This window comes from Dermacentor variabilis, chromosome 8, assembly GCF_050947875.1.
Source record: "Dermacentor variabilis isolate Ectoservices chromosome 8, ASM5094787v1, whole genome shotgun sequence".
NCBI classification, from domain to species: domain Eukaryota; kingdom Metazoa; phylum Arthropoda; class Arachnida; order Ixodida; family Ixodidae; genus Dermacentor; species Dermacentor variabilis.
The window spans coordinates 62,710,618-62,737,298 of NC_134575.1; the positions used below are offsets into that span (position 1 = coordinate 62,710,618).

The window sequence follows — 26,681 nt, forward strand, 5'->3', positions numbered from 1 at the left end:
AAGTTACAGAAGGAGAGAAACCAAAAGACGAAACTCCTGCAGGTAAGTGCAACTATTTGCACCTTACTACTCTTCCGCATATATCTAATTAAATGATTTCTGTACATTTTAAAGTGTAAAATTACGGCAGAATGTCCCCACTAGGGAATCCCACTAGTCCCCACTAGAGTAGGTAGCGGTAAGTGTACAGAAGCCTGCGCGTTCATAGAAATTCAAGCTCAAATGTAGGTATTGGTTCTTTTGGAAAGAAAACGGAAGGCCAAACGGAATGGAGCAGAAAATGAGCCTGGACACTTAGCCTTTAGAATTCCTACACATCCAAAGGCATTTAACGCTGTGCCGAACCCACAGAGTACAACGATGAAATACAGCATGATGCATAGTTTAAAGCATATTTCTTCTTTTCTTCAACAAATGACATTGAAAATACTTCCTACAGGAGATGGAGCGCCAGGCGGGACTGCGGCTGGTGAGTGCAACATAGAGTATCTTCGCATTATTGAAGAGATAGCATCCAGGGTGTCCGAGCTAACTTTAGCCATAGTTTAAATATATATCGATGGTTTTTAAGACGACGCGACCAAATGTGTTTCCTACTATTATGGAGTAAGTCACACTATTTTTTGTATTCTCCTTAATTGCGTAATTAGTCAACATTTATTATTCAGCTTTGGAAGCAATGGAGTTACGCGGTAAATTCTAATTGGAAAGCGGTATAGAGCGGTTTGTAAAACTTCAGAATAAACAGTTTCTAATACCTTATCTATTAAGTATAATTATTTTTCGCCAAATAAAGATGCCTGCAAAATACAAAAAAAAATAAAACACCGCGTGACATTCTCGCTTGCACTCTGTGATTGCAGTGTTCCCAGACGTTCCACGTAGAAATGACGGTAGCATGTCACAGGGGCTGCTGTCGCTTAAAATGTGACAGGGCAGCCGTTATCGAAGCGCTAGCGATAGCGGTTGCTGGACTTAATCACACAGCCAACGCCTGCGTCCGCTCTCCTGTCGCCTTTTAAGCGGAAGCACACTCTGCTAAGTGATATGTTCGTTTGTACGCGGAACGAATCACGGCGCACAAGTGGGCACATCACCTGGTATTTTTCTTATTTTCGGGCATCTGCATTAGGTGGAAAATCTACTACTCAATATATAAAAATATACAAATGGTTTAATCGAACCACTTTCTTACTGCAATTTTTTGCGTAACTTGATAGCTTCAGAAGTTGGTTAATTATTCTTGACTAATAATGAAATTAAACGGCATACAAGAACTAGTGTGACTTACTCCATACAGTTGTCAACAACATGACTTTGGTAGAGTTGTATTAGAGTGCATCGGCATGTTTCTGCGAAGCTGTCTATGGCTAGGATCCAGGGTTTTATGGCGTCCGTAACCCTTTTCGTAAGTCTCCAGGTTTCTGCCCCATATGTGAGTACTGGTAACACACAGCTGTTATACACTTTCCTTTTGAGGGATAGTGGCAACCTGCTGTTCATGATTTGAGAATGCCTCCCAAACGCACCCCAGCCCATTCTTATTCTTCTGGTTATTTCAGTCTCATGATCCGGATCCGTGGTCACTACCTGCCCTAAGTAGATGTAGTCCCTTACTCCTTCCAGTGCTTCGCTACCTATCGTAAACTGCTGTTCTCTTCCGAGCCTGTTAAACATTACTTTAGTTTTCTGCAGATTAATTTTCAGACCCACCCTTCTGCTTTGCCTCTCCAGGTCAGTGAGCATGCATTGCAATTGGTCTCCTGAGTTACTAAGCAAGGCAATATCATCAGCGAATCGCAAGTTGCTAAGGTATTCTCCATCAACTTTTATCCCCAATTCTTCCCACTCCAGGCCCCTGAATACCTCCTGTAAACATGCTGTGAATAGCATTGGAGATATCGTATCTCCCTGTCTGACGCCTTTCTTTATAGGGATTTTGTTGCTTTCTTTGTGGAGGACTACGGTGGCTGTGGAGCCGCTATAGATATCTTCCAGTATCTTTACATATGGCTCATCTACACCCTGATTCCGTAATGCCTCCATGACTGCTGAGGTTTCGACTGAATCAAACGCTTTCTCGTAATCAATGAAAGCTATATATAAGGATTGGTTATAGTCCGCACATTTCTCTATCACTTGATTGATAGTGTGAATATGGTCTATTGTTGAGTAGCCTTTACGGAATCCTGCCTGGTCCTTTGGTTGACAGAAGTCTAAGGTGTTCCTGATTCTATTTGCGATTACCTTAGTAAATACTTTGTAGGCAACGGACAGTAAGCTGATCGGTCTATAATTTTTCAAGTCTTTGGCGTCCCCTTTCTTATGGATTAGGATTATGTTAGCGTTCTTCCAAGATTCCGGTACGCTCGAGGTTATGAGGCATTGCGTATACAGGGTGGCCAGTTTCTCTAGAACAATCTGACCACCATCCTTCAACAAATCTGCTGTTACCTGATCCTCCCCGGCTGCCTTCCCCCTTTGCATAGCTCCTAAGGCTTTCTTTACTTCTTCTGGCGTTACCTGGGGGATTTCGAATTCCTCTAGGCTATTCTGTCTTCCACTATCGTCGTGGGTGCCACTGGTACTGTATAAATCTCTATAGAACTCCTCAGCCACTTGAACTATCTCATCCATATTAGTAACGATATTGCCGGCTTTGTCTCTTAACGCACACATCTGATTCTTGCCTATTCCTAATTTCTTCTTCACTGTTTTTAGGCTTCCTCCGTTCCTGAGAGCCTGTTCAATTCTATCCATATTATAGTTCCTGATGTCCGCTGTCTTACGCTTGTTGATTTACTTAGAAAGTTCTGCCAGTTCTATTCTAGCTGTAGGGTTAGAGGCTTTCATACATTGGCGTTTCTTGATCAGATCTTTCGTCTCCTGCGATAGCTTACTGGTTTCCTGTCTAACGGAGTTACCACCGACTTCTATTGCGCACTCCTTAATGGTTCCCATGAGATAGTCGTTCATTGCTTCAACACTAAGGTCCTCTTCCTGAGTTAAAGCCGAATACCTGTTCTGTAGCTTGATCCGGAATTCCTCTAGTTTCCCTCTTACCGCTAACTCATTGATTGGCTTCTTGTGTACCAGTTTCTTCCGTTCCCTCCTCAAGTCTAGGCTAATTCGAGTTCTTACCATCCTATGGTCACTGCTGCGTACCTTGCCGAGTACGTCTACAACTTGTATGATGCCAGGGTTCGCGCAGAGTATGAAGTCGATTTCATTTCTAGTCTCACCATTCGGGCTCCTCCACGTCCACTTTCGACTAACCCGCTTGCGGAAAAACGTGTTCATTATCCGCATATTATTCTGTTCTGCAAACTCTACTAATAATTCTCCTCTGCTATTCCTAGAGCCTATGCCATATTCCCCCACTGACTTGTCTCCAGCCTGCTTCTTGCCTACCCTGGCATTGAAGTCGCCCATCAGTATAGTGTATTTTGTTTTGACTTTACCCATCGCCGATTCCACGTCTTCATAAAAGCTTTCGACTTCCTGGTCATCATGACTGCATGTAGGGGCATAGACTTGTACCACCTTCAATTTGTACCTCTTATTAAGTTTGACAACAAGACCTGCCACCCTTTCGTTAATGCTATAGAATTCCTGTATGTTACCAGCTATTTCCTTATTAATCAGGAATCCGACTCTAGTTCTCGCCTCTCCGCTAAGCCCCGGTAACACAGTACATGCCCGCTTTTTAGCACTGTATATGCTTCTTTTGTCCTCCTAACCTCACTGAGCCCTATTATATCCCATTTACTACCCTCCAATTCCTCCAATAATACTGCTAGACTCGCCTCACTAGATAGCGTTCTAACGTTAAACGTTGCCAGGTTCAGATTCCAATGGCGGCCTGTCCGGAGCCAGGTATTCTTAGCACCCTCTGCAGCGTTACAGATCTGACCGCCGCCGTGGTCAGTTGCTTCGCGGCTGCTGGGGACTGAGGGCCGGGGTTTGATTGTTGTATTCATATAGGAGGTTGTGGCCAAGTACTGCACCAGGGTGGCCAATCCTGCTCTGGTGAGAGAGTGCGTTACCGGTTCTGGTCACCCGGATCAGGCCGCACTCCAGGCCTGTTTGTGCAATTTCTCAACACACGGTTTCTTTTTTCTTTTGTTTTTTTTTGTATTTCCCGGAGGAGAATTGCGCGGCACCGGGATTTGAATCACGGTCCCCTTGCACTGGAGACGGATACTCTACCGTCCCCGCAGGAGTTAAATTAAAATTTGAATTATGGTGTTTTGCGTGACAAAAACCACTTTCTGATTATGCACGATGTAGTGGAGGACTCCGAAAATTTCGACCACCTGGGGTTCTTTAACGTGCACCTAATTCTAAGTACACGGGTGTTTTCGAATTTCGCCCCCATCGAAATGCGGCCGCCGTGGCCGGGGTCCGATCCCGCGACCTCGTGCTCAGCAGTCTAACACCATGACCACTCAGCAACCACGGCGGGTCCCGCAGGAGTTGTACGCCTCATTTAACCTACAGTGGCGCCCTATTTGATCAGTCAAGGTGGACCAATCTGAGCTCGGTTATACCGCATGGATGGCACTCGGCTAGAGAACCTGGTATTTATGACCTGCACATGTGTGGCCACACATAATTGAGGATATAGAATTTTTTTTTTTAGGAGGGTTTCCGTACTGTGATAAAAGGAAGGAAAATACCTTTAAAAAAAAAGGGGGAACATAACATGTGATTTGAACTCGTGATCCTTCAATGTTGCCCGGAAAGGTAGCTCAGTCGGTTGGTTCGTCAAGCCAGCGGTTACTTTCAAGCGCTATAGCTCCTGCTCCGAGCCTCATACTTATGTGGAAAGGGGCTGGTGTTGTCCGCGATAGTCGACATAATTTCTTGGAAAAATGGCCGCCAGAGGAGCAGCGTGAACTCGAGCGGCTTTAGAGACTAGGAAAACTGCCTTCGCGGCCGGAACGAAGCCCCCCCTCTCCGCCGGCCAGGCGTGGAAAACGCGCTTTCCGATCGCTCAAGGTTGCGTAGGAATGGTATAGTTCTAGCGTCTAGGAAAAGTTTTAACAGGTGCGAGGACGGCACGCATAGCGTGGGAAGCTAGCCGCCGGAATAGCTATCTTCGAGAGCTATTCTATATTATATTATATTATACTTCGAGAGCTATGACTGATGGTTTTCTATATATATGTATTCATCTCATCTATGCGATCGCATGCGCGTCCTGTTTCTTTGTCTCTGCGTGTAGTAGTTAAGAGAGTCAGTTTAAGGGCGGAGAAGAGGGAAGGAAAGGAAAGCAAACTTGCAGCGCCGTGGTTTTAAAGCGCAACCGTGGTAGAGAAACGGAAAGGCGATATAAGCATGCGTGGCCATGATACGCACACGACAAACTGCCTTAAGGTATTTAGAATTGAGGGGTAGTTTCGTTAACAAACTATAACACGGCAATCAGCACTTGAATATAATTATAACCCTAATAATAATTGTAAATATTCATCTCATCTATAGTATCTAAAGCGCGCGTTGTTTCTTGCCTCTGCGTGTAGTAGTTAAGAGAGGGCGGAGAAGAGGGAAGGAAAAGAAAGCAAACTTGCAGCGCCGTGGTTTTAGGGCGCAACCGTGGTAGAGAAACGGAAAGGCGATATAAGCATGCGTGGCCATGATACGCACACGACAAACTGCCTTACAATATTTAGACTTGAGGGGAAGCTTCGTTAACAAACTATAACACGGCAATGAGCACTCGAATACGACGAGAGAAATAATTGAGACGTGGAAAATTCCCTTGAAATAAATCTGGTTTGCGAGACAAATGCTTGTATGTATTGAATCTCTTAAAAGATGAGGGGGGAAATATGCGCTCACCGAGAGGGCATCGTCCGCACGAGACCACCGCCAGGCTCCTTACGGGGATGTGGAGAGCTTCGCGGCCGGAACGAAGCCCCCCCTCTCCGCCGGCCAGGCGTGGAAAACGCGCTTTCCGATCGCTCAAGGTTGCGTAGGAATGGGGTATAAATATTTGAGGTATAAATATTTATTTGTCCCTCTCTGTGCTCGTTCTAGAAGAAAGTTATATTTTCAAACATTTCTAGTTTTCATTTTTTCCACCGTTTTTCGAACGTATAGCATTGAGCGCACTCCTTCGCAAGGGACATAGCAAAATGCCGCATATAATTATTTAGGACATGCCTTATGGCTAGGTTCTGAGCCCCTTCTAACTGTTTGATATATTTATTTAACCATAGGACACATGCTGTACAAGCGTATTCCAGTATAGGCAAAATAATAATTTCGTATTGGGCAAGTAAAACCCCATAATTTTCTTTAGTTTCAGAATTTCTTACAGTCGCTGCGTAGTCTCTACTGGCCGGCTGGGTAGCCTTCATACAAATTGATTTAACTAAAAGAATGACCATATGCTTACCATTTCGCTAACTGATGCCATTTTTCCAACACATGCAGTGCATTGGTGAAACCAATGGAGTGGAAACTCATGAGTAATAGCTTGCGGGAAAATGACATCCTTACAGTTTTCAAAAAAAAAACTTAAGTGCATCTTAAAGTTTTCCACCAATGAACAACTTTGTGTACGCTATGTTGCAAAGAAACGCAGTCACTTGGTTTTCGCATTACTCTGTATGAAACGCAGTCGTCTGTAAATAATCCCAGAGAAGACGGCAGATCTTTACAGATATCATTCATGAAAATTAAGAACAACAGGCCCAACACAGAACCTCATATTAACCCTGACGTCAGTCCAACCTCAGGCGAGCATTTGGTTTTAATAAGTACTTCCTGACATTGCGCATTTAAATATTATTAATGCATGTGATAACTAATCTCTTTGTATGTAGGATTCTATTTTTCGATAAAAAATGGGCGAGCAACGAGATCACAGGGAATTTTTAAATTGATAAGAAATAAGTCGACCTTCAAACTCTTATCTAGTGCACCTGTTAGCTCACGTACTAACTCTGTAAGTTGGGTGGCACGAGAGTGGCCATTACGGAAACTGCGTTGTCGTGGTATCAGCAAGGAGGGTCCCTTCCCATATGCCACATGATGTTAGTAAAAAGAACATTGTCATCATCAGCCTCTATTTATGTACACTGCTGGGCGGAGGCCTTTCCTGCGCTCTCCAATTACCCCTGTCCTGCGTCAACCAATTACAATTAACGCCGGCAAATTTTCCAATTGTATCACCCCACCTAGTATTCGGCGGCCTTTGACTGCGCTTCCCTTCCCTCGACACTCGTTATGTAATCTTCGTGGTCAACCTGTTATCTAACGTACGCGTTGCCTGACTGGCCCAGCTCCATTTTTTTCCCTAATGTCAATTAGAGTATCGGCTATCCCAGTTTGCTCTCTGATCCACACCGCTCTCTTCCTCTCTCTTAACGTTAGGCCTGACATTCTCCGTTCGATCTCTCTTTGCGCGGTCTTTAACTTGTTTCCAAGCTTCTTTGTCAGTCCCCAAGTTTCTGCCCCATCTGTTATCACCGGTAGAATACAATGATTGTGCACCATGTTCACATACCTTGCACCCTACACTAGTTAGTGAAATGGGCCTGCAGTTGGAAACAAGACCTTTGTTGTGCACATGAGCAACATTGGCCAATTTGCAGTCATTAGGTAGAACACTTCCGACTAGAGATTTTTCAATGTGACAAAGGAATATCTGCAGAGTGTACGGACGAACAAAAAAGCAATTGAGAGGAAAGAGGACAAATCGTCTACTCGTGCTGCATTCGATATATCTAGGTTTTTTAGTAGTAATTCAATTCCACGCTGAGTACATATCTTGTCCCGCATGTGTTCTGGACATAATTTATCAAGGAGGGGTATCATTTCATTTTGGGTAGCTGCGCATACACACTGAGCCGAAAAAAGTATTGAAGCTCTTTGTTTTAGCATAGCTGCCTAGAACAACAGTATCTTCGTGGTTGAGGGTGGGTTTTGCTATCTCGTTCTGCCTGTTCATTTTTATTAATCTATGGAGTTATTTGGGTCAATCTTTGACCTCGGTGAATGAAAGGTAGAAAGAAAGGCAGCTTTGGCACGTGCAACTACTGCCTCTATTTCCGCCGTGACTTGCATGAACGAGCCCTTCCTAATCGGTGAGAGGCGTGTCTTATATACAGCGTAAGCTCGTTGTCTTCGCATAGTAAATTTTCTCACTTGTGTATTACACCACGCCTTACTTTTCCTGTTCCGTGTCATCATTGTCCACGAAGGGCCGTATTGTTTACGCAGTTGAAATGGCTTTGCTTTAAATACGATCCACAATTAATGTACAGTATTTGATTCAGCCATTGTTTGCAGCGCGTGATAGAATTCATCGAGTGCTTGGGAGATCATACTTCTGCAGGATTTTGAATATTTATACATTATTCTGCGTCCAATGTTTGATACATTTAAAGAATTTATGATTGTTTCGCATAAGACAGCTGTGTGATCGCTTATTCCAGGCCATACTAGAGTAGAATGGACAGCTGAAAGTAAATTGGAGAATAGTGGAATAGCAGTATGTTCATCCGGCGAGTTGGTATTCATACACACTAAATGGATCACAATACTATGCTGAGCATTTTTCTAACAGATTGCACTCTTCTATCAGATGCAGTGCATTGGTGCGACAAATTAATTGCGGACAGGTGGAAGTCACCTCCCAGAAACAATCGCCCTCATCTGTTTTGATGGCGTTGGAAGGATGTTGAAGTGTTTCAACTGTGCTACAAGAAGAGTGATAAAACGAACATACTCTCATCGATTTGCCATTAGTCTGCCTCAGAAGTGCCCAGACGGATTCGCTTTGGAACCCCATAGTGTCAACCTCACAGGAGCATATTTCCTTTCGCAACTCAAATGAAGACACCTCCCGCAAGGCTATTGCGTTTTTTTGTGATAACAAACTTCATTTTATGAGAACACTTCGGAATCATCAACGTACCAACCGCGCGTTGACTCAGTCTTATGGAAGGTTTAGTCGTACTGAAAATGCTAGAAAATTCATCAATTTTTGGGGGGGACTTGTGCGGTTTATTTTTAAGGTCGTACAATTTAACTACTAGGACTTGCAGTCGTGCTTGAAGTATGTGTGATTTAGGCTTCCATTCCTCAACAGTTCACTGCTATTCCTCAACCTTTTTAAATTTCCATTCAAGCTTAGTCATGGGCAAGCACAAGTTAGACATGGCTTGACTATTTTGGGTTTGACTGTTTTCAATTTCAGAGAATCAATTTTCAATTTCTTTCTGGCCGTTCAGCAGCTCTTTCAGAATTGACTGAGTTGGGCAAAGCTTACGCTTGGCGCCACCGTATAACGACAACAGCAGCAATAGAGTTTTCTGTGTGTTCTAGTGCTGTTAAATTTTAATGCACCTTTTTAAATAATATATTTTGCTTGCCATTTTTTGACTAACATTTTGTATACAATATACTTCTCATAGGTTTAGGAGCCGGCCCTTCAGAAAGTGAAGGTAAGTGTGATGCTGACTCACATTTTCATGCCTACACATAGGTCTACCAGTGACTAAGGGTCCTTTTGGTTTGCTTGTAATTGAATTTATTATATTTGTAAAATAGGCTATGCTGTAAAAATACTTCCCCTTGCTAATGGAACGTTTTTTTTTTTCACTGCCAGCATATTACATATGCGGCCTGTTGTCGTGGACCTAGAAACCGTAGATTTCACCCAGTTTATGTGTCTTCAAGAAAGAGCCTCGTCTTTCCTATGACAATATATGCCTCCGTGATTGCGATGTGCGCTGCTTATAAAGACAGGAGGAGAATTAGCGCTATCGGTCAAAAGGAAGGTATAGACAAATATCTGTACTGCTGGCTACAGAGTCGAGGACCAGGCATTGTCGTACAGGATTACTTATTTTCAATGATTATCCAGGGAAATTATGCATGTCAGAGGATACACCTGCTAATACTATTTTTAAAATGGCATTCGGTGTAATAAAACCAGCAATCCCCTAAGGTTAAAAGAACACTAACATATAACGGACTTTTCGGGTCTGGTATGAGTCTGTTTGCATTCTGAACAAGGGACTTTAAAAAAACCAAGAGACTTTAAAACCCCAAACGTCCAATAACTATTCGTTTTATTTTTCTCCTTATCCTAGTGCTCCCTATTTTGAGCATTTAACAACATCGCCTGAAGGGTTTTTTACAAGCATTCGATGAAAATAGCACCAATAGTGATTTATTTGGCTGTGTGCCACTTGCGGACCGGTCCGTTATGCGTTAAAACTGCTAGATGCTATCCTACGGCCCGAGGACAAATATCTTTTAAGAAATATATTTTTGCGTGTCACCATGCTCACTGTAAAACTGTAGCCTTTAAGGAGACTTCAGTTCCGAACCATGCTTGGTTCTTATCGAATCGTATGACGAAATGCCTTTTCGAGTCCATTGCGTCTGAGCTTAGTTATCCAAAACTTCGCTATGGTTACTTGTGTTGTATGCTCAAGAAAAACACAAACCTAGAAACACCCCATGTAGTTTGGAACATGACGCATTGTTTACTTATTATTTACTACAAATTCTACGTTCTTGTAAGGTTTATTGATATTCTGCTCGAGAGCAGATTTGGAGGAAAGCTTTTTATCCTAGTTTCTCATGCAAAACATATGCCCGCTTCCTATTTAAAGCAACATTAGCTACTGGGAAAACATGGGGAAGGGGGGAGATGAAAATTCAAACGATGGAGAAAACGAGAACAAGGCGAAAGCCGGAGCGAACATTTCAACAAGTTGACTTGTCTTCTTCAAGGCGACGTATGTTTCCTCAGCACAGTATATAGAGGTATGTTTCTGCTAAAGGGGAGAGGGGGTAAGGTGTGGGCGTGGCAACGAACGAGGATGTGTTATCTGCTACGGTTTAGAAATTATAAGAAAGGTTTGCTACTCGACGTCGATGGAGGAATGTGAAGTAGTGCCCTGTGTCAGCCGGCTGACGTGTCCCTGTAGATTCCTTTTTCTGTGGAAGGGACCTGCGTGACTAGCGGGGAATTATCGGCGGACTTCATCCCCCCTAACCTCATCACCTTTTCAGATGAACCGTACGTATATACACTGTGCCGATGAAAGCACATACCGCCTTGAAAAAGACAACTCCACTTGTCGAAATGTTGGCTCTGGCTTTCGCCTATAGTTCTCGTTTAGCTCGTTTCCTACTGGCTAACATACCATATTATAAGGCTACTGCAGTCAACTGTGGCAGATATTACAGATTCGCTACAGCGACGGTGCTACGTACGTTTGTTGATTATTTTGAAGCATTATTTGCTTCATTGCCGGCACTTTAAGTTAGCATGATTCTTTTTAGTCTTCTAAATGAAAAGCAAATTCCGATGCTTAATGATTGGATTTACATTCAGCCCACCATCCCAATGGTCTAAGCGTCACGCGAATTATTTTTCTTATGCGGAGTACGCTTCTTTATAATATATTCTAATTTTCAGCTGTTCTTTATTTGGCAGACAATAAGGATGATTGCGTGTTATGAACTTGGGTATTATGTGATTCCCTCATGTCAACGTGAAATAGCTTTGAGATCAACAGTTCGTGCGCCACGATAGTCTGGACACCACGATAGACGCCACGATAGCCTGGACCGGCTTCGGTAATGGGCCACATTCTCCAGCCCTTTCTTTGCAGCAACACGTTGTGCGGCATAATTCCGCTTTTGAGACGCATCAACGTCGTTACGAAAGAGGTCCAAAAAAGAAGCACTTGTCATGCCATCCATGGCACCACTCTTGACGTCATGGCCTCGCTATTGCCATTACAGACAGGCGTTTTGCGCGGACACGCACAACTATTTGGTTTAGAAAAACATGCTGGTTCATCTATTAGCTCTATTCGAGAATGCCGAACAATGATTGGCAGCCAGCCTCGAATAAAATGCTTCTGATAGCATTGATTTGCAATAGACATGGTATGTCTCTAATTTCGGGAACAGTACAGCTTCAATTTGCCGGCAGAGTACAACAAAAAGTCAAAAATTATTTTTCTTCTAAGGAAAGTGGAATTATTTGTTACCTATTATTTCTTGGACTGATTGAGCATGGTTCACCAGTTGCGCGTACACGAAAGCTTTAGAATGTGTTTTATGATTATTCTAAATTATGTTCCTACTTTTTATGTGCCGATGAAATATTTTGTTTGAATGAGAATCAAGCGACATTACGCCGGTTTAGGCGAATGAAAAACAAAAACACTACTTTCTTAATAACGCTGCAATAGTATTGTGGTTTAGCCAAAGAACACTATTTTATTAAGCTGTTTCAGCCACACCGTCCACTGGACAGCAAGTGTAAAACGCCTACCGTGGGACGAATGTTCTTTCGTACAAATTTCCGTCCTAAAATTTTTCATGTCTATATTAATATCGATATCTTTTCTTTGCTCTCCACTGATGCTGTTTTTGTCGTTAGCATCATAAATGTTCGGAGAGGTGTGTTAAATATGTTCATTGACTGCATCTACGAGAACGTTAGGAAAAGTGGAAGAACTGAAAAGCGTCATTATAAAGAGTATCATATGTAGAATTTGTACGCACCCGGCAGCGTAACTGTTTTTTCAACAACAGAGGCCTTCTTTGCATTATTAGAATGGCGAACATGCTTTTGGTTTTGTTTTGTCTAATTTCTATTGTAATATTTACGTTTACGTTCAGGAAAAGATGCAGCCGACAACAATGAAGGTTTGTAGACATTTTTCTTCTCTCAGACCATTCAGTTTTTCTGAGGAAAACTTGCAATCATGGACTGTCGCCTAGCATGAACAAGTCACATAATTTGGCCACCAGTACACATAGCAATATGACAGCACACGATGTCTCATTCTGCAACGTGAACGTGTGGTGCAAAATCAATTTTCACCATCACAAATTCATAAGTGGGTTCATCTTACGTATGGCGATACACAGATGATCTATTGCTGTATGCGAAGATGGGTCAGGCATATGAAGGATGGCCAGAGCCGCTTTGACAATAGGACTCACGGTTGGTAAATTCAAGCATCGCTGACTGAAGCAAACAAAGATACCGTATGTGCATCGTATGAATGAAACCGTGGTGTAACATTAACCAAAATATCGTGAATGTTTCAAATAGGGTACGTATCAGTTCAGCATATTGGTAAAAGTGTAGAATGCCAGAAAATAAATACTAAAAGCAACACTGAAAATTCACAGATGCTTTCTCAGTTATTGCGCAATAGGGAACCTGAAAAAATAACCTCTCATCATTAAAATGCGAGAGTTCACACTCATTCTTCAACAATTTAGAAAATTACAAGAATGCAAGGGAAGATCTTTCACACGTGCCTGCAATGCAGTCTACTGTTAGGTCAAACATGTACAAAACACCAGCAGTTTGTCAGTATGCTTACGTGCATATTGGGGCCAGAACGAAGTTATGCTGAATGGGCCGGTTTAATTTTCTCTACCTGGTAGGAAAATATGTATGCAGATAAAAGGACAATATATAGAATAACGGACGAATGACTGAAAAGCGAAATGAGATTGTGTCGTTTTATAATTTCAGAGTAACAGTTTTAAAGTGTTTTAAGTCATTATTTCCAGAACGAGTCTATTATATTGTGCTTCCTATTAGTTTAATGCAAAGTTATCCCACGGTGGCCTACATTTCCTTTCGGAAAAACAAAGACGTTAGCCACCTACGACTTTTTATAAAGCTGTCATGACGTACCGTAACTACGGAAATACATGTTCAATTTAACGCAATAAATATTGCCATGTCGCCACGGTGAAGAATCTGAACGTGGCATAGCGTCGAGTCACAATACATACTATTTATTGCGTGAACTTGTGCGCACAAAGGCAGGTTACACTTGAGCCGAACAGTAGTGACATTTACTTGCGTAATTTGTCCAAATTTGACCTTCAGGTCAAGCCCATCGCCTTTTTCTGTATGTCTAGCCGAAGATTCCAGTGTCACCGTTGGCGCTCGCCTGCCTTCGCAAAAGTACAACAATATTCGAGCCGAGCATTAAATTTCAGTAGACAAAGTTTGGCGAAAACATAGACAACAGATCGCATCGGCTACAGCAAGATATCCAGCGAGACAACGCCGCGTAGTGGTCGACCTACGAAATAATTCGTCCTCAACTTTAAGCGGTTATGTTGTATACCATGCCTTGAAAAAGACAACTCTTGACATTACTGACTTGAAACATTACCGTCTTGAAGACGTTACCACCTTGAAAAAGACAAGTTCACTTGTGCAATCGTTGGCTCCTACTCTCATCTTGTTCACGTTTTGCTCATCATGGTGAATTTACATCTCCGGCACTCTCCGTGTCTACCCTTTTTTGCATAGAAAAGGTCTTCTCGATGGTTGTTACCTCAAAAACAAATTCAACCATGGTCTTGGAGACGCTGTCTATTCAGTTAGCAAAGAGCTCTTGTCTAACACTTTTCATAAAGGAAGGACTTTCTTCTGCTCGGATATTTGCGGGTCGGCGGGGCAGCAAAGACTGGTGATCTCTTCCGTAAAGACGACGATGTTTTTGTTAGGGAGCTCCACTCATGCTTCTATCAGAATTTTCATCCCTTCGCTTCGAATTACGCTTGTGAAGATCTTTATTAGGCTGCAGGGAAAGAGCTCCCACATTGTTTGGCAGGGCTGACAATTCTCGAACCATATCCCTGCGGCATGTTCCAGGGAGAGTAATACGTGTTGCAACTTTTCTTCAGTGTTCCAGTTTATGAAGGTCAAAATCTTTTCCGACATCTCTGTCCAGGTTTCGGGCCGTCTTACGAATATACCCGAAAAATATGTAGTTCGTTCTGCCATAGCGGGATAATGGAGCCATGATTCTATGTAGCTATCATTGGGGCTGCTATCGTCGCCTTTGTCTTGATAACCTTGTCATGTCATGATAACATTAACATAATTGATAAATGTTAATGACAACATGATAACAATAAACATAACATATATGATAACATGATAACAATTAACATAAATGATGGCATGATAACATTAAAAGTCTTTGTTCCGTGCACAAGCTTTATTGCCTATATTTAGTCGATAGTGTCTATAGTGAAATAGTGCAGGACACTACGCAATTTTTTGTAGACTGCTTACTTGCATAATTAGTCAAGATTATGTAACCAACTTGCGAAGCAACGAAGGTACGCAAGAAGTCCTATTTGAAAGTTCTAGAGTGGTTCGCAAAACTTGAGAATAAACAGTTTCTAACCTTTTATCTATTCTTTGCTATTAGTTTGTTTTCTACTTACTATAGATGCCCATGAAATAAAAAAACTAGTGCGTGACATGCTCGCTTGCGCGCCGTAATTTAAGTGTTCCCAAGCGTTCCGCGTACAAACGAACATATCATTTAGCAGGATGTGCTACCGTTTAAAAGGCGATAGGGCAACCGTTATCACTGCGCAAGCGATAACGGGTGCTGCCTTGAATCTTACCGCCAACGGCTGCGCCGCTGCCCTGTTCCAGAAAAAACTAATACCTATTAATACATAGAAGGTTAGAGACTGTTTGATAGGACGTTGTGTAAACCACTCTACAACTTTCTTATTGGCTCTTTCTTGCGTAAGTTCGTTGCTTCGCATGTTGGTTAATTAATCTTGACTAATAGTGCACTTAAGGAGAACACAAAAAAATACGGTGGCTTATTTCATGCAATAGCCAGCGACAAGGATTAGTCGTGTCGTCTTAGAAAGCATCGGCATGTTGCAGCGAAACTGTCTATGGCTAGGATCCGCAATATTATGGCTTCCGCGTGGAAGAACTTTCCCCTACCACTCTCCCCTAAAAGTGAGAGTGAAAGAGCCAACAACAAAAGCAAACGCATATCGCCGCTCTCATCGGAGCTCGGTTTAAGGCCACCTGCGTCTGAAATGTGCTCCCTAGCAGCTCTCTCTCTGTGAATGCATGAGGTAGTGCGTGACGTGGTGTGCGCCTGATAAGTGGACCAAGGGGAATTTTTGGTACCATTTCGTTTCACGGTTGCTATAGCAATCGCAGCAAGAGCAGTAGCGGGAGGGAGACCGTCGACATTGTGCCAAGCAGGTGACCCGAAAAGGTACTTGATGTGGTACTTGTGTAGTACTTGATATGAGAAGGTACCTTGTTGAGGTACGTGAGCGGCGAGCAAGAGCCGACGACGCATATCGCGACGCCGAGAATGCAACAAAAAGGCGTCGACATCAAAAAGGCACGATGCCGCGATTCGAAAGCCCCGCAAGGTTTCAGATAGACTGTCTCGATCGCAACTCTGGATCTAGCGGCCGAGTATGGAATCGCCTACGGTTCGATAGTGACCTCTCCGAAATCCACAGCATACGGTCAGAAGAGCGGCGGCAGAAGGCGGTGTATGTGCTGACGCGGCGGTGCGTTCCCGGAGAGGCCATTCGGGAGTTTCGAGTCTGCGGCACGTGTAAGGAGGCACTGGTAAAGGATAACGTGCATCGCTTCAGTACAACGCGTGCACAGAGGCTCTGCTAAAGGGTGCAGTTCCACATTTCTCGACAACGAACGTTTACGCGTGCCCGCATGTGCCGGCGCATTTTCCAAAGCTCAATGCTGATGGGATCAGCTTCGCTTGTCATCCTCTTTCACAGAGTGGAATGGCTGATTATTTTTTTTTACTCTGGTTAAAGCTAACTGGGACAACCTACAGAAGCACGTCAATGCAAATACTACACGAATTATAGCGAGGTGAAAAAAAAGTATTGCTGAAAATTGCTGCAGTGGGCTCCAACGCTGTAGGCTTCTTAAAGCGCACAACATTTACGTACAACAATAAATATCTTTCCTCACTTTATTTAACTAAAAATAATTATAACATTTTCACAACAGAAACTGAATCACAAGATGGAAGATAGGATGAAAAGTACAACTCTATGGGCATTCCCACTTTTCTATATTTGTTTTTTATGACTCTCGGTACCTAATAAAACATCACAAATACCGCAGAATTGCTAAACACTACGATTCCTCAGAATTCATTCTATCTCAAATGTATCTAACAATTTGCCTTACCGAACAACGTTGAGTTGCGGCTTAATCTAGAGTTGAGATTGCATTGCTTCCTTTTGTCATTAACTACACTGAGAATGTCCTGTGCAGGAGACAAACCAAAAGTGGGAGATGCCACTGGTAAGTGCCATTCTTTGTACCTTTAACTTCTTCCACAGGTAAATTATTAAACGCCCTCAGTAGTGGTTGAGGTATACGAAATATTGTAGGATTGTAAAGCGAAAATATTCCGCAGAATTCTTTGACATTCTAAAGTATCTAACGCCGCGGCATACCTAGAGCATAGAACTATGAAATACAGAAAAGCCCCGAGTTCAACTTGTAACCCTTCGTTTCTTAAACAAATTACACTGATAATACATTATGGAGGAGACGAATCACACGATGGACGTACAGGTGGTAAATGCAAGTGCTGGTACCTTTCTATTTCTCTGCATTTAAATTACGAAACGTTCTTGGCCCATTGCGAAGTATAATACTTATTCCAGCAATGTGAAAAAAGAGTTTGTTCAAAACTTTTTCTCATCCAAAGGCATATAACGCTGTGTCCTACCCTGATTGTCTACCACGCTAAAGTACAGCTTAATATAGAGTTGAATTTTGATTTGTTTCTTTCTTCAAATATTCACATGGATAATACGTTCTACACGAGATGAACTGCCAACTGCAGATGCATCTGGTAACTGCAACCTGTCCATCTTTCTACATTTAAATTGTTCAAAACTTCATGTACTTTTTGAAATACAATAAATATTGAAACCATGTCAGATAATACTATTCCTGAGAATTTCTTCCGATGAAGAGCTATCTACATATGTGCCCTAACAACAACGTACAACGTAAGGAGACAGCGTCAGACAGAGTTGAAAATGTATTCCTTCCTATGACGTAATAGTTCTGCGGAAACCCGCAAGGTTGAAAGAAGTAATTGTTTAGGGAAAATTATACATCCACCCAATCGTAGAAATTGCTACAAATGAACCCATACGGGTTTCCCGAAAGAAAAGCCCCACAGTTGAAGAAAAATTCGTGCTGGTCTGGGAATCTAACCCGGGACCACCGCCATTCCACCACCTGCTAGCCGACTGGTTAGCTCAGGTGGTCGAGCGGCTGCCCCGGAAAGGCGGTGGTCTCCTGGTTCGGGTCCCAGAACAACACGAATTTTTCTTCAACTGCCAAGCTTTTCTTTCGAGGAACCCATATGGGCTTCCTTTGTAGCAATTGCTACGATTGATTGCGTGGATGTGCCATTTTGCCTAAATAATATATTTCTTCCTTTGGTCAACTAATTACACTGATGTTAACTTGTGCAGGAGGTGAATCAGAAGTTGAAGGTGCCGCTGGTAAGTAAACTGACCGTACCTTTCCAGTTTTTACATTTGACGTTTGAAATGCTCTCAGTACCGTTTGAAGCAAAATATATATTGCAACATTGTGAAACAAATGTATTCCTCACAAATACCTCAGAACTGAAGGTATCTGTGTACAACGTTGAGGCTGTGTACAACGTGAAATACCGCATAACACACAGCCGAAATTGCATTTATTCCTTTTTTCTGCTAATGACACTAACAATACGTTGTGGAGGAGATGAAAAACAAGTTGGAACTGCACAGGGCAGGGAAGCATTTAGTACCTTCCCATTGTCCACGCAATAAACTTCAGGTACCTCTCAGTAACTTTCTTACTAAAAGATTGTAATGTCAATAAATCAAGTACTTCCAGAATTTCTTCAAAGGCCTCCAACACTTTAGGCTACCTATAGAGCATCCAATGCTGAAATGCAGCATGAAAATTGTACTCCTCCTTTCTTCAAATAATTTGACTACCAAACTTTTCAGCTGTAGAAACAGGATCAAAAACGTATACACTGCTGCTAAGGGCAACTCTGTTTTCCGTTTGCCTAGAACTAACATTCAAACGCTTATTAACTTCTGAATTTGATGAAATACTGAAGTGATGTGAATTAAAAATATACCACCGAATTCACTTCAGTCAGAAGCCCGCGAGTTGTATGCGCTATCTACTGGGCACAACGTTATATACTACTTCGAAATTTTGCTCCTTCCATTGTAAACTAGATTTAATAATACTTTTAAAACAGGAGAATATTCACAAGACGGACACGGAGTTGTTAAGTGCAACTCTTGCAATAACGTTTTCCAGAGAGAGATCGTGGATGATATAGGATAACACTTCTTTGTAGAACAAAGAGTCAGGAACGAAAAAAAGAAGCCGTGACATGAAATAGCATAAAGTAAGGATGCGTTCTTGCGGCCTGACATTCTATGCAAAAGAGTAACTAAGCGTTACTGCTCGAAAAAGCAGAGCACCTCTACATATATGTTAAGGTAGCAGGATCACCCATATGATGCCTGATTATATATGTAATATCAACTTTAAAGCTGTTTTTTTACCAGCTTGGCAGCACAACCGGAGCGCTACGAAGCCTCCACTCCGGCTATCCAATAAGATAGGCGCTACTTTTACAACTGTTTTTACCAAAGCAAAGATTGATACATACTGCCCAAACGGGGACGGCATGGCCACAATTAGTACATGACCGGGGTAGTTGGAGAAGTGTGGGAGAGGCCTTTGCCCTGCAGTGGGCGTAACGAGGCTGATGATGATGATGATGATGCCCAAACACCCTATAGCAAGAAGCCTCGAAGAACAGAACAGTCAACAACGAACATAACTTAGCAGTCTTATTCCTAATTGCACAAAGAAACTGCGGCATTCAAACTAAGGCTTGACGATTCCTTTGAATGTGATATGCTTTTAACAGTTCCGACGCATTTTACCTTGACTTCTGATGTGCGTGTACGCGATTATCGGGAAGATTATAATCTTATACGCATCCATACTCAGCATGGGTGTTAATTTCAATACTAACGTAAAATATGAAATTATTTCTTCTGAGATTACAGAACACAATAACATGTTTACCCAACTCAACATAAGAAAAGCAAAACGCACGAGTCTAACAAAGCGAGCTCATATATCAAACACCAACTAAAAGGTACAGATAAGCATGATCAAGACGTGTCTAGCACTGGCTTAAGAGAGGGAAAGCATATGTGGGATTTTACAAGGCAATTTTTATCGTTGTTTTTCTCGTACAAAGCCGAGCACCTGGCGAGAATTTTACACGGCATTGTCGCATAGTGCTGCTATGCTTTTGGCCGTGCCTTATTACCAATGTCAATAACCGCCTTCCTACCAAGAACGATGGAGTAGAGAACTGTATACTGCTAAGAATAGATTGACTTCTGCCACGAGCTGAAGTCAACTTGTGCATGTGAGGTCTAGGACACAAATTTGCAATTTCTCAAAAAGTAAAACAGGAAGCTTGTGCTTTATAATCCTGAAGTTTCCTTTATTATCCTAAAGGCACTGGAAGTGGTAAGGGAATGCATCTACTTAGGGCAGGCAGTGACCACGGATCCAGATCATGAGACTGAATTAATCAGAAGAATAAGAATGGGCTGGGGTGCGTTTGGTAGGCATTCTCAGATCATGAACAGCAAGTTGCCATTATCCCTAAAGAGAAAAGGGTACAACCAGCTGTGTCTTACCAGTACTCACGTAGGGGCCGAAACGTGGAGGCTTGCGAAAAGTGTTCTACTTAAATTGAGGACGACGCAACGAGATATGGAAAGAAGAATGATGGGTGTAACGTTAAGGGGTAAGAAAAGAGCAGATTAATTGAGGGAACAAATACGAGTTGATGACATCTTAGCTGAAAGCAAGAAGAAGAAATAGGCATTTGCAGGACGTGTAGAGAGGAGGGAAGATAACCGATGGACATTAAGGGTTACAGACTGGATTCCAAGGGAAGGGAAGCGTAGCAGGGGTCGGTAGAAAGTTAGGTCGCCGAATGAGATTAAGAAGTTGGCAGGGACAACATGGCCACAATTAGCAGATGACCGGGGTAGTTGGAGAAGTATGGGAGAGGCCTTTGCGCTGCAGTGGGCGTAACCAGGCTGATTATGACGACGATGATAGCGCTGCCTATTCCATGTATGAAATCCCCTCAGTGCACGCAGAGCGTAGAGTATACGGACATCATTCTGTCAAAGATGAAGTAAACATTTCTAAAGAAGCGTTTCCTATGAATAAAAGAAGCTTTCATGAAGTATTTGTAAAAAAAAATTAAAAAAATTACCTGTGTGTGGTTTCTTCCTGCCCCTCATTGTTCTGTTTTTTTTTCTTCTTTCATCAAGCAGCGACGCAAAGCGCTCCATCCGAAGGTAAAAACGTTGCTTTATTTCTTAATCTTATTGCTGCAAGAAAAAATATTGTAAATTTGACGCGCCGTTCTATTCGTACATATTGTACGAATAGAACACTGTGCAGCAGTGCTTGCTTATTTAGATTTAGTTTAGCCGTTGTGTGGAAGTTGACCGAACCAGCAGGTATGTTGTCACATATTAGTGACGGTGAATATTACAGCGAAGAAATTGTAAATGAAGTAATTAACATTTATGGGGCGAACTTGTGCCCACAAAGGCAAGTTCCATTGAAAGCGTCGATAACGGCGAACGAGGCCTGCGATCGTCGAAATTTGATCAGCCGGACAAGCACGACGACTTTTATATATGAATCCTAGGAGGGTCCAGAGTAATCGCGGGTGCCTGCGCGTCTTCCAGAATTTTCTACGCAATTCGCGTCGCTCATGCAATAAGATCACACATGCATCGGTGAAAACAGCAACGGGTAGAACCATTGATAACATTCGAGAAACTTCCCATACATACAGGCGCGTCCTGCTGTGAATGATAGCGTGTAATATTGGTTAGCTCGTGAAAAGCCTTCACACGAGAAAGGTAAACTATACGTGTGAATGCTCTCCTCGTAAAATGCTTTGTCATGATGCTATAAACATAACAGGATATCAAAAAATAAAAGCACACTATTGAAGGAAAAGTAACAGCCGGCGGATCGTCATGTAGGGCGTGCAGTACTTCTGGACGCAGTGCTGATAGAACAATAAGGAGGTAGTTGGCGCGGACTGCCGAAAAGTTCTTTACGAAGACATTGTTTTGCATAAAAAACGACAACCCTCGCCTAAATACCCTAGGAACGACGTCGGCGTTCCCTTTAAAGTACTCATCGAGGTAGTTTAGCTCTGGGTCAGCTCGTTGCTGTTAGAGAATTCTTCAGCGCTTATTATTTGAAGGAAGGCGTCGTCATCCTCGTCTTCTTGTGGTGGTGGGCCAATGGGGGCGCGTGATAAGCAGGTGGCATCACAGTGTTTTCGCCCAGACTTTTAGATTAGTGATCACATATTCTTGCAGTCTGAGGCTCCACCGCACCAGGCGTCCTGAAGTGTGCTCTAAATTATCTAGCCAACACAAAGCGGGATCGCCGCTGACGGCTTTGAATGGCCTAATATATAGGTAAGGCTTCATTCTGCTGTAGCCCAAATTAGGGCGAGGCGTTCCTTTCCGGTCCTAGAATAATTGTTTTCCGCTTTTGACAGCGACCGGCTAGCCGAAGTTGCGATCTGCACGATTCGTGTGAGTTCTTGTAATACGTCGGTCTGCGGTTTTTTTACATGAAGTCGACATCACATTTAGTTTGATCTGTCAGTGGCTCAGCGATGCGTTAAGAGTGGTTGACAAAGCGCCTATAGTAGGCACACGTGCGAAGGAATCTTCGCACAGCCTTCTTGACGATGGGCTGCTGGAACTTTGCGATGGAAGCTGCCTTTTACGGGTGGAGGTGGACTCCAGATGTGCTGATTACATGGCCCAGGAACAGAAGCTCATCGTAAGAGAAGCGAGACTTTTCCGGCTACAGAGTGAGCCATGACGACTTGATAGTCTCCAGTACTGTTCCAAGCCGCCTAATATTTCGTTGAAATTTCCGGCGAAAACGACGTCATGCAAGTACACAAGGCAGGTCTGCCACTTCACTCCTGCTAGCACCGTGCCGATCGCGTGCTGGAACGTTGCAGCTACCGAGCAGAGTCCATATGGAATGACCTTGAACTCATATAGGTCTGGCGTGATTAAGGCGGTCTTTTCGCGATCTTTCACGGCGACTTTTTTGGCCAGTAGCCAGACTTCAGATCCATCGAAGAGAAGTAATTACCCTTGAAGAGCAGATCCAATGCATCGTCTATCCGTGAGAGAGGGTATATGCCCTTCTTCGCTATCTTGTTAAGTCGTTGATAATGAACGCAGAAACGTAGGGTTCCATCCATTTTCTTCAGCAAGCCTACAAGAGATTCCCATGAGCGTTTCGGCAGCTGGATGATGTCATCGTGCAGCGTTTCATCGACTTGTTGCCTTATATCTTCACATTCTCGCGTTGAAACTCGGTAAGGTCCCTGGCGGAGTGTGTGAGTGCGCACCCTTCGCTTATTACACTATGATTTGCAAATAGGTGTTTGTCGAATCCTCGATGACGTCGAAAAGTAGTCTGTTCCTGCTTACTCAGGGGGAGACTTGGATTTATGTCAAACTCTGATTTGGGAACTGTGGTCCTCGGAGTAGACGCGGCAGTATCCAAGAGGACATCAGCATTGCTCTCTTCCGCATTTTCTTCGATGTATGCGATCGTCGTGCATTTGTTGATGGGCTTGAGCTGCTGCCTGATGTTCGTAAGCATTACTTTCGCTTTGCCTCTGTACAGCTTGCGGTGACTGTTGCAACGAACGTCCCACGATCAAGCAGCAGACGTTGATCGCCCTCGATTACGCCTTCAACGTTTGCGCGTGCATCGGTGCCGACGGAAATAACAATGCTGGAGCGAGGTGGGATGCTCACTTGATCGTCTAGCACACTCAAGGCGTGCTGAATACTAGAGGTCTCCGGCAGTATCGCTTGATCTTCGGAAAGCATCATTGACTTCGGCTTCAAGTCGATGATTGCACTGCGTTAGTTCAAGAAGTCCATGCCGAGAATGACGTCCCGTGAACACTGTTGCAGGATAACAAAGGTGCCAGAATAGGTCCGGCCTTCCGTGATAATTATTGCAGTGCAGAGTAGGGTCAGCATTATTTGGTGTCCTTCAGCGCTCCAAATTTGTGGGCCTCCCCATGCAGTTTTAACTTTCATCAACTAGGTGGTAATGGGTCCACTCATCAGAGCACAGTCGGCTCCCGTGTCCACTAAGGCGGTGACTGCGTGGCCGCCGAGAAGCACGTAGAGGCCAATGGTCATTTGCCTTGTGTTGCAGTTAAATCTTGGCGTCCGAGCCCGTCTGCATTGTGCTGACCTGTGGCTGGAACGTCACGTCGTCAGGTCATTTGTCGGCGTATACTGGGCTGTTAGGCTGTGTCGGGATTGCAGCATCTCGTTGATATAATGTGGAAATCGTCTTTTGGATCCTTTCGTCGTCGGCGGAGGATGTTCGTCAGTTAGACGAACAGCAAACTTACCTTCATCGGTTGCTGCTTTCAATATTTCGTTATGGGCTGACAGACCGGCCCCGGGCTGTGCCAGTGTAATGTCTGGGCGCTGTGGTGATAGGTATCTGCCGGGTGACGGTGCGGGACGCCTGTGGAGGGCTCTATTGAGTGGCGGTACGTAGTCGGTGATATCACGAGGGTGTTCACATTGCTGCGGTAGCAGAGCGAACCTTGACAGAGAAACTTCGCAGTCCCATTTCGCGGTATTGGCACAGGCGATAGATATGGCCCATTTCTCCGCAGTGACAGCAGAGCGGACGATGGTCTGAGGCGTGCCAACTGTCAGTCTACATTGGAACGCTGCGCTGGGCGACGGTCGGGCGTGCTGGCAGCGACAGCGGTAGACGACGGAATTATGGCGCTGCAGAGTCCTGGCGCTGGCGGGGAATGGGGGGGGGAGGGGGGACCATGGCAGCGGGTGACCGCGGTGTATGTAATCTCTTCTAGCTGGGGTTGCGGCGATTGGGGCTGCACCTGAGGAACTCCAAGTCATCGATTAAGCAGTGACCATGTCAGTTACCGAGGCCACCTGAGGTTGCGACGAAGGCAAGATCTTGCACAGTTCCTCGGGCACGATGCTCGTGATAGATTCTTGGAGGTAGGTGAGCACTTGGTGGTTATATCGCCCACTGCGCATTTCCAGAATTTTCTCAATCGCTGAAGACTCTGTAGAAAACTCCGTTATGGTCTTCGACAGGTTGCATATCAGCCCGGCGAAAAGTTCCTGCTTGACGCCCCGCATCAGGAAGCGGACTTTTCGAGCGAAAGTTTCTTTGCCTCATCCTTAGACTTTCCCACCACTGCTGCTGCAACTGCTGTGGGCTGCTGCTGTCGCACACAGCGCGTCGGTGGGGGGAGGAGCTCAGAGCCTGTATATACATATGACCGGCGTGAGTAAGAGGAAAGGCGACAACAGAAGCTCGTTTTTACCCCAGTGCGTCGAATGCGTACAATGCCCTCTCGAGCTCCCTAGCCTTCGCCACATTAACCGCTTGTCAACTGTAATTATCCTTGACTCCACTCAGAAGCATTGCAGAAACTGCAGCGTTTCCCTTTCTACTAACGTGTCAGACCAGAGGGGACGCAAATAGAACTGTAGAGAAGAGAAGAAGGAGAGAGAGGAGAATAGGGCAGTTCCCGTACAAGAAAGGGTCGAGGTGACGTCAAAAGGCAAGGAAACCCGACAACTCTACGACAGCGTTTGCGGGGAAACAGGATGCGTGTAAGTTCAAGGTACAGTACAGTAAGTTGCTCCTATTTATGAAAAATAATCACCATGCAAATATGTCAAGCGGGCAACTTGCGCAGGGCGTGAAGACAATACGGAAGCAGTCGAACGTCGAATCAACACTTATGTTCCCGCCGCTTTAGCTTTGTGGCTGTGGCATTGCTAAAAGTTGTGAATTTGATCCCAATCATGGCAGCCGCATTTCGACGCAGGCAAAATAGAAAACGCACGTGCACTTGGATTTTGGGTGACGTTAAAGAACGTCATGGTGTCAAAATTAATCCAGAGTCCGCCACTACGGCCTTCCTCATAATCTGAGTCTAGTTTTGGCACGTACAGCCCCATAATCCAATTTTAGTTTATTGCTTCTGCCACAATGCGCTGTGCTATGCGAGGCAATGACAACGCTAAACCCTCTCAGCGGTTCTTTCTTGGCTATGCTTGGACCACCTATTGCGCTAAATCAGCAATAACACGCTATTTAACATTAGTCCTGTCTTTCCCGGGGGGGGGGATCATTATTAGAACACTTCATTTATTGGAGAACATCAAACAACACAAACCGCCAAATTCGCGACAAGAAACCAATATTTATACTAGAAATATTACAATGAAGAGGCTGGAACATACAAACTTCTTAGCTTAGTAGTACTATTAGTACTACTAGTACTACTTGCTACTATTAACTTAGCACTACTTTAACGAACGCATTGCAGTCTCATTGTGTCAAGCGTTCGCTATATGGTTCAAAGTTTCTCCAGACTAAATAATTAATTTCAGCGATATAGCAAAGGTATCTGGGGGCACGATCCTACTTTCTCTGCTAGGCATTGCAAATTAAGTTGTTTACCTTGCGCGCTTCAGAGATATATTTTAACGCCCAGCAGCAAGTCATCCCTAAATTATTCTGCAGAATATTGTCCTTTTTCTGCGGTTGCCGTCTGCTGAAATCACGTTGTTGGCATTATTTTATCCAGCGGGAGAAGCCACAGGAAATGGAAATGAAGGATTAC

General features: G+C 43.7%; 1 long non-coding RNA gene across 1 annotated transcript; it reads left to right on the plus strand.

Annotated features, from left to right (window-relative positions):
* Positions 1–14: 14 nt before the first annotated feature.
* LOC142591054 (uncharacterized) lies at positions 15–26,681 on the plus strand. The gene is made up of 8 exons (XR_012830321.1): positions 15–42; positions 440–469; positions 9,429–9,458; positions 12,667–12,693; positions 17,111–17,140; positions 18,334–18,363; positions 21,247–21,273; positions 26,646–26,681. It is a non-coding gene; the product is annotated as an uncharacterized LOC142591054 (long non-coding RNA).